The sequence below is a fragment of the Octodon degus genome, unplaced genomic scaffold, assembly GCF_000260255.1.
Source record: "Octodon degus isolate 3935 unplaced genomic scaffold, OctDeg1.0 scaffold00041, whole genome shotgun sequence".
Classification (NCBI taxonomy): domain Eukaryota; kingdom Metazoa; phylum Chordata; class Mammalia; order Rodentia; family Octodontidae; genus Octodon; species Octodon degus.
In genome coordinates this window covers 2,866,222-2,875,075 of record NW_004524617.1, presented here as the reverse complement: position 1 = coordinate 2,875,075, position 8,854 = coordinate 2,866,222, and the positions used below count along the sequence as shown (strand labels likewise).

Below are 8,854 nucleotides of genomic sequence, written 5' to 3'. Positions count from 1 at the left end.
CATTTAACAGTTTCAGAGACACTTTCCCAGACCTGTTCTCATTGTTTCACCCGGAGATTACAAGATCAGTGAGATTTGGATAAGTAATTCTATTTAAAATGTCTTAGGTTATAGAACATTTAGAATGATGAATGTGCTTTTTAAGAATAAAACTAAAATGTATGTAAGAAGAATAGAGAGCATGTATTTAGTTCTGGTTCCACTATTAATGAGCTGTGTGAACTATGACATAACATGTAGTACTTTCAGAAAGTCAAGTGTTGGATTTCTGGACCTTTAGTACTAAAAATTTTCTGAATTGATAGGTGGTAACAGGCCCTCTTTCCAAAGATGAAACTTAAGTATGGTAATACATTGGTCATTAAATGATATTGCATTGCAATGAAATAAACAGAACCTTTGAAGGAATGATTACTGAAGTGTAAAGCTAAGAATATAAAGAAATATAATAATCCAAAGTGGATATTTTTCTACTTTTTATTATTATATATTTGTGGTAATAATAAATATACTTGTTGCAGAGAATTAGTACACACACCTATCACTTTCCCTTCTTTCTCTCTCCCCAGTTCCCACATTCCCTAGTCCCTTTCCATCTGCATGTAGTTGATTTTTAAATTAATGAAGCACATTGATGGATTAGGTTGTTTTAAAAGTGGACTTAGCTCCTGAACTATTGGCTAACTTCCACTTGAGGCAAGTGGCTCCAGACCTTTGGCTTTAGGCCCTGACCAGTTTTTTAAGTACACACTAAGGCCTGAGTTTTATCCAACTTGATTGTAAAGACAAGGCCCTAAATGCAGCGAGGCAAAATGTAGGATGGAATCAGCACAAGGCAGTCACTGCTACTGTGAAAGTAAAGCACATTATGTCCGATGTTGGTAAGTGAGTAACAGATTGTTTATGTCTGGGGGATTATATATTATCAGCTAATTACCTGTTTTCTTCCAACGTTCTTTGGCTAACAACTCTAGACAAAGAAAAAATAGTGCCTCAAATGCTATTGTGGGACCTTGGTTTCCAAGCAAAATGCAGTAATAAGGGCCAATTTACTCACTGTCCTAAGATAATTAAAACAAAGATAAATCTATGTAATAATCAAGTGTGAGGCAATGTACATGAACTACACAAAGAAAACATATCCTGCGAAACAGGAAACATGAGGTGAGCCTAGAATGGTTCTAGCTTCCTGTCACGTGAGAATTTCCAGGCCAGAGCACAGGGAAGAAAAAGCCTGCAGGCTTCTGGCAGTCTCTATGAGGTGGGCAGCTGGAAACAAGAGTGGAAAGGCCAAGGCAACCTTAGCTGACAGGACAGAAGAGCAGTAAACTGCACAGAGAGAGTCCACTGAGAACTGAGGAGCTTCCGCTCCCCCTCAGGTGTTTGCCTTAAGGCTGATCAACAGATGGGTGAGAGAGCTAGGAAAGAAGCACAGGAAAAGATCAGAATTAAATGCAGCCATTAGGGATAGAAAAGAGTATCGAATCCCCACTGGTCACAGTGGAAACCTCATGAAACTTAGGGCCCTGGGAAAGGTACACAGTGGAATCTTGCCTCCCTTGTGGGAAATATTGTGATGTACAGTGAGCACTGGCCTAATCCCACCTAGTCCTGAAAGCGAGACTTCTAAGTTTAGAAAGGGAGAAATGAAAACTTTAAAGAAAACACTAAAAAATAATACAAAGATATTGCTACATATATCAACATAGTTGTAAAACTCATCTGTAGAAAATAGATTAAGTTATTTATTTTTGTGGAACTGGGGATTGAACTCAGGCCCTTGTGCTTGCCAGAGAAGCGCTTATTCCACTGAACCATCTCCCCACCCCCAAGAATAAGTTAAAGAAGACAAAAAAAAGCACAAGCAAACAACCAGATAGGACAAAGAGAAATATTTCTTGATAGTAGGTTTATATCAAACCATATCAATAAACACAATAAATACAAATGATTTAAATATTTCCAATTAGAATAGATCATATTGTTGCAGGAAGCTAAGTTAGACAGAAATATGATAGGTAGTCAGACAGGGCTGGGCCCTCAAGGAGGCAGTGTAAAGACAAGATGACTTTGCCACTTTGGGAGAGACAGACCCATGCTGTGGGCCAGAACTCAAGGCAAAAGATCAAGCAAATGCAGCCACATACCTCCCTAAAGATAAGCATCCAGGATTGGTATTCTAAATGAGTCTCACATTAAGGACCTGTGGGAGTCACTAACCCAGCCCCTTACAGGAAAGCCCCTGTTCTGTGTTCATGTCCTCTTGCTACTTGACTTGCTTCCCCATTCTGTCCTGGATTTAATCAATTTTACCTGAGCAATGGTGCTTGTAATCTCATTGGTTGATAGTTTTGTCCCAGCTCTTGGGCACCTAAGTGAGTTCCCATGTTCTCTACCTTAGGCCTGCTTCACCACATGGTTTCACTCTATAAAAGTCCCTGCAAGACACAGCTTCCAGGGCAACCCACTCAAGTCCTCCTTCTGTTCTCTCAGACAGGAGCTTTCTTTCCCCAATAAATATATTCTGCTCTTAACCTCTGTTCCTAAAATTCATTCTTTGATTTTAGAGAACATGAAGTCGGCCCAGGTATCATTCAGGTTGGGAGTTTCATTCCCTGATATCAATATTGGATTTTTAAATTATATACTGCCTTCCAGAAACATGCATACTACTAGTTTCTCTTAGTTCATTGAAAGGAAGTTTATGCTAATATTGTTTGACAATTATATGTTGTTATCTTATACTCTGAGTAATTAATTTAAAGGTAACAATATGGGAAGATTGAGCCGGGGAGATGGCTCAATGGAATAAGCGCTTCCCTGGCAAGTGCAAGGGCCTGAGTTCAATCCCTGGTTCCACCACAAAAAAAGGTAACAATATGCAATGTATTAATCACTGTTACCTCTATCATATTGTTTTGGAATTTTTTGTTCTATTTTTTCCCTTCTCATAAAAAAGAAATGTGCATTAAATGTAAAGACACAATAAATTAGATATAAAAGGATAGAAAAATTATAACCCAACAATAGTTACAAGAAAGTTGGAATGTCTATAGGATTAGGCATTAGAATAGAGGATACAGGGGCTGGGGAGATAGCTCAGTAGAGTAAGCGCTTCCCTGGCAAGCACAAGGGCCTGAGTTTAATACCTGGTTCCACCAAAAAAAAAAAAAAAGATATAGGATACAGGTGAACCATGTTCACAGAATAAAACATATTGAAGTTTTGATTAATTTTATTTTCACAGGCTGTTTAGAGAATTATTTAAGTGTTGGTTAACCTTATGAATCCACAGATCTAGATATGACAACTATTTATTTTAAAAATTTCAGTCTTGGTTTTTAATTTTCCCTCTGTGGTATAACTTTCTGCTTATTTGTATGTTCAATAACATACATTTTTTACTTAGTTCCATGCATTCATCCAGCCATGAGATATTTATTGAATTCCCACTATGTAAAAGACACTGCTAGAGTTTATTACTCTGGGTGTTTTCAAAGGGCAGTGCAATAGAAATTCACCATTTGTCATCATTGGTTTTTTTGTGGTTGTCAAACCTGATATGACTAATGATGTGGTCTTTTTTATGTATTTAGTACAGAGTCTACAAAGTCTCACTACACAGATCAACCTCGTAGTGATCCTTCTGTTTTCAGCCTCCCAAGTGCTGGGATTACAGATATATGCCACCATGCCTAATCTTAATTGCTATTTTAGCAGGCCCTGGGGACAGGGCCAGCACAGCACACTGGGGATGAACTCTGGTACCTGTGTCTGCCTAAGTAGGTGCCTTAGTCTGCTGAGCTATCTGGCCGGCCCAATGATGTAGTCTTTTATGTTTTTTAAACTCTGGTTCATTTTGGTGTAGTCTTCAATAATCAATAATGTGTTTCATTTTTCAGAAGAAAGGATACTACTACATGCCAGTACATGTGGTATTAAGGTTCTCTGTTCTCATGGAACTGAGAAAGAGGCTAGAGATGAGCATGTACCTTTCCAGATTATGCCCCCCAGTTACCTATTTCCTCAAACCAGGTCCTACCTCTTAATGCCAGATTCCGGTATGTCATCAATGGACTAATCCATTGATCAGTTAGTACCCCATGATCTACTCACTCTTCAAAAACCCTATCTCTGAACACATAAAATTTTAGGGGACACTTTATATAAACCATAACAGGTGTTCAGCTTGTTAGTCTGAAGGTTCAGATCATTTAAAGTAAAAGTGACAAATGCATGCATAAATCTCTCAGCTAACTTGTCTTTACTGGTAAACAGTGGCTCTAAGGCTACTTTCTGATTGTCCTCTGTCAACTTCTACTCTGACTCCAACTCCATGCTACATTTGACTTTTTGCTTAGTAGTAGTGTCCTACATTTTCTTTCATAGCATTTTCTGAAATTTGGAATTATTAAGTTAGGGATTTAAAAGGTTAATGTTGGTCTTCCTGAGACTAGAATTTCCATGAGGGCTGAGAGGGTTTTTCCATCACTGTCTCCCTTTATGTAGACTTTGGTAGATATCAGGAAGAATATTTATTGAATGGATAACTGAATGCAAGAGTATTTCTGTTCACTTTGGGAAGAGTTTGATGATTAAACCCTGTTGGTGCTACAGATAGAGGTTCTGGTATTTTTAATTTGTGAATGATTCAGGCTTCTAGTTAAATAGGCTAGGTCTGAGAGCCTACTTTAAATATTCATTTCTACAACTCTTGATCTATGTGATTTCTGACATCAATAAATGTGAGGGCAAAGCTATTCTTTTCAATGAAAGGGCTAGGTTGTAAATTAAGAGGAAATGTCATCATGTCAATCCAACTTTATATCAGAGGGGTGATATTATATGGTTAGAAGTTCTGACAGATTCCCCAGTCAGACTGCCTGGGGTCAAATCCTGGCTTTCTCACTTATCAGCTATCCAACCTCAAACAAGTCATTCAACCCTTTAGTTCCTCATTTTTCTCATCTGCAAAATGAGGATAAAAATATGATCCTCACAGTGTTACTGGGAGGCTTAAAAGCATTAGCAGATGTAAAATGGCTCAGAATAGTGAAGGGTACACAGTAAATACTAGATAAATGCTCATGATCAATTTCAATAATGTAAACTCAGTAAATTCTTCTCAAATTGATATTGAGCAAATGCACTGGCCAAATAAGGTATGAGTGTGTATAAAGGCTGTGATTCTAATATAACGAGCGTTTACTAATTAATTATATTTCTATCCATATATCTACCTTATTAGATTACTTAATATATTAAGCAATGGAAAAATGTGGATCTCAGTGACAATTATTTTAAGGAAACTGCAGAATGTATAAAAATAAAGGAGCATTAGGATAAACTACAAGCAATTTGAAATTCACTTGGTGGTATTTATCTTTAAAAATAGCACTTCTAGATTTTGTAAGCTGTATCCATCTTCCCAACAGCGCTGGCTTTAACATGCAGATTGCAGATGGCCTGAAAAGGGGTTCTTTCTACTTGCTGGAGGAATGTGCAGGGAAGGAGGAGAGGGGGCGTCTTGCTGGTGGAAATGTGAGAACAGCAGCTCTTTCAGCGCTGGCCATGACGTCACCTGGGAACTGTGAGCAGCTGCTGGTGGAGCGTTTCACACGCAGTGGGGCAGTGGGAAAAGCAATGAGGAAAACAACCAGGGCGAACAAACGGAGGAGGAGAAAGGGCAGGCGGGGCCAACCTCCAGGGCAGAAGAGGTCCGCCTGGAGAGGGAAGGCCACTTCAAAGAACAAAGAATAAAGCAGTTAGAAGTTGGAGGCAAGGGCAAACACTGATTACAGAACAAGGGAGGACAAGAAAACAGGGGCACTCTGGCCGTTTTAAAAACACCAGCCCATATACATATTTCTGCAAAGGAATTAGCCATCTCAGGAAAGTAAACCAAATGCATGTATATATAAATTAGCTGTTTAAACACATTTAATAGAGACACATTTCACTTCAAAAATACAATGATAAAATACTTCTATTTCTTACCATAATAGCAAGCTTCAGAATTAGCAAAAATAAGTTCTGATTTAAAAAAATATAAATTAAATATCATATGAAGATCAAACAATCTAGTACTTTCATTAATATGTTATAATGATTTGGGATCCCTGCATACAATGTCTGAAAAACAATGTGCCTTTTATTCTCTTAAGCTCCAAAATATTTTTTTGACTCCTGATAACTTCGTTCCTAGGTTGTACCTCATATCATTTCTTTTTTTTTGGTCATGCTTCCTACCTCATTCTTTTTTCTCCCTATAGTGTTACACAACCTGAGTTCTTTAAAAAAATAGAGAATGCCCTTGACAATTAGACCATTCTTTCAGAAGGAGGAGGAGGACAGACTTTGGAACATATGGGCCATGTTACTTTCAAGGTTACCTGTGCAATTTCAGTACCATTCCTCTTGAATAAAATACAAGTAGCTGTATATACACTGGAAACCAAATGTTCTTAAGTTTGACAGTGTACTTTGACCTCAGTGTTTTCCCCGGGCTGTGTCTATCCTGGGCATTTAGATTTATATTCTCCTTATTCAATTCTTTAAAGGGCCTTGCACACTTCCTTTTCATTTTTCTAAACAGAATTGAGTTTAAGCATAAATGACTGTTCTTTCCTTACTGAAAAGATGTTTTCCTAGAACTTAATTGTCCTTTTTCCACGGGTCATTTTATTCCGAATATCAACAAATGCTTCTGTGACCTGACCTTTTCCAAAACAAACACGTTCTTCTTTCGTCTTCGTTCTTTTCATCTCCTTCACCTTCAGCGGTATAAAAACTCTTGCCAGTGGGCACATCAGGCTACATATCATAGTTGAAATCTTTTTATAACAGCAACATACAGTTTAGAATGTGTTAAGAATTGTTTATTTTTCATGTTACTGGAGTATTTTGGCTCCTAATTTTATTTGGTTAAAATAAAAGTGGAATCACTTAGTAACAGTCCCCACACTGTAGGAATATACACTGGAAACCAAATGTTCTTAAGTTTGACAGTGTACTTTGACCTCAGTGTGTTCCCCGGGCTGTGTCTATCCTGGGCATTTAGGATAAGGTCATATGATAAAAGTACTACTTAATATCTGTTAATTCAGGAAAAGAGATAGCTGATAAAAATCTGTATATGTTTATTTATTTATTTATTTATTTACTTGGCAGTTCTATAACTTTATCTCCAAGTTAGTTCTCGTCCACATTCACTGTCTGGAGATTTTTGAATGGGGTAACAGGTACGTAGGTTACAAAGGTATACAGCTTGTTTGGTGAATCTTCATCCTCATTCCGTTTCCTGGACAACCGTACCCGGATATGATATGGAACATTCCTTATTCCTTTGGCCCAGACAGCTTTGTTGAGCCTGGTATTGATGCGCACATCTGGAGTCCCCATTTCCTTCATGGCAAACTTCCGGACCTCCTTAAGTGCCCGAGGGACGCTCTTCTTGAAGCCCATTCCGTGGATGCACTTGTGAATGTTGATTGTGTACTCTCAGGTCACCACCTTGTAAATGGCAGAACGACCCTTCTTCTTCTTGCCACCCTTCTTTGCAGGAGCCATTCTGCTGGGCCCAAGTTGGAAAGCTGCATAAGTTTGGCAACTTAACTTCTTATAGAAAAAAGGGAGTATGGCTGAGAAAATTTTATATTCAATTACAGATGCTTAATGTATAAATCATTTTTGTGACCTTTCAGTAAAATTATATGATCCAGAGTATGGGAGGGAATTTCTTTATGTAGTTATAAAATAACACCGTCTCCTAGGAGCAAGACAGAAATGCAGAATCATAGGTCTCACCCAATACAAGAATCTCTGGGGGTATTTTGTTAATTTCTTTTTCTTTGTTTTGGGAGAAATGGGGATTGAACTCAGGCCCTTGTGCTTGCCAGGGAAGCGCTTATTCCACTGAGCCATCTCCCCGGCCCCTTATTAATTCCTGAAGATGATTTTTATCATGCTAAGTTTTAGAACTATATTTTAGACCTGTGCTATCCAATCTAAATATGGTGAAAGATGTGTGAATAATGTCAAAGTTTTTGTAGGCATATTTAAAAAAGTAAAAAGAAGCAAACTTGTTGGTTGCTTTACTTGAAGTCAGTGATGGACTTATTTCATTCATTTTTAAGAAAAACATACATGTTTTTGAATGCTCACAAAAGAAAAATTAGTGAAATTCATTATAATGATATGCTTTAATTACCAAATACATAAAATTATAATTTCAACATATAATCAATTTAAACATACTGATTAGCTATTTCACATTTATTATACTGTCTTTGAAAACTGATATTTATATTTGTCTTACCACTCGTCTCAATTTCAACTGGCTACATTCAAAGCCTCAACATCCATCCAGACAGCACAGTTTTAATATAATAACTATAAATCCATATTGAAACAATCTGCATTTTTAGGAATTTAACAGAATTTCATCCTCTGAATTTCTCTTTACTTTCCTCTTTCTGCCTTGAAGAAGTGGTGAAGAAGTGGTTTGGTCTCCATGGTTCCATAGCAGTCTATCATTCAAAACAAAGCTCTCTGCATGGCATTGTACTTAATTTCTCCATTTAGCATTTACACTACACCTGAACAAGACTGAGAGTCAAGTTAGAAGATTGTTTAGAGACAGTGTCTTGCTATACAGTTCAGGCCAGCTTTGAACTCACTGTATTCATGATCCTCCTTCCTCAGTCTTGGGAGTCCTAGGATTACAGGAACATGTCACTATTCCAGTTTTTTTTTTTTTAAATTTAAACGGGGGATTGAACTCAGATGCTTGCACTTGCCAGGGAAGCACTTATTCTATTGAGCCATCTCCCTGTCCGCCCCCCGCCCCGCCTTT

General features: G+C 37.7%; 1 protein-coding gene, 1 non-coding gene and 1 pseudogene across 5 annotated transcripts in view; 1 reads left to right on the top strand and 2 right to left on the bottom strand.

Annotated features, from left to right (window-relative positions):
• Dmd (dystrophin) overlaps positions 1–8,854 on the bottom strand; it is a 1,613,500-nt gene that overhangs the window by 346,560 nt on the left and 1,258,086 nt on the right. The window lies entirely within an intron of this gene.
• On the top strand, positions 3,449–3,580 carry LOC111816831. The gene has a single exon (XR_002821158.1). It is a non-coding gene; the product is annotated as a small nucleolar RNA SNORA8 (small nucleolar RNA).
• LOC105742195 lies at positions 7,192–7,578 on the bottom strand (annotated as a pseudogene).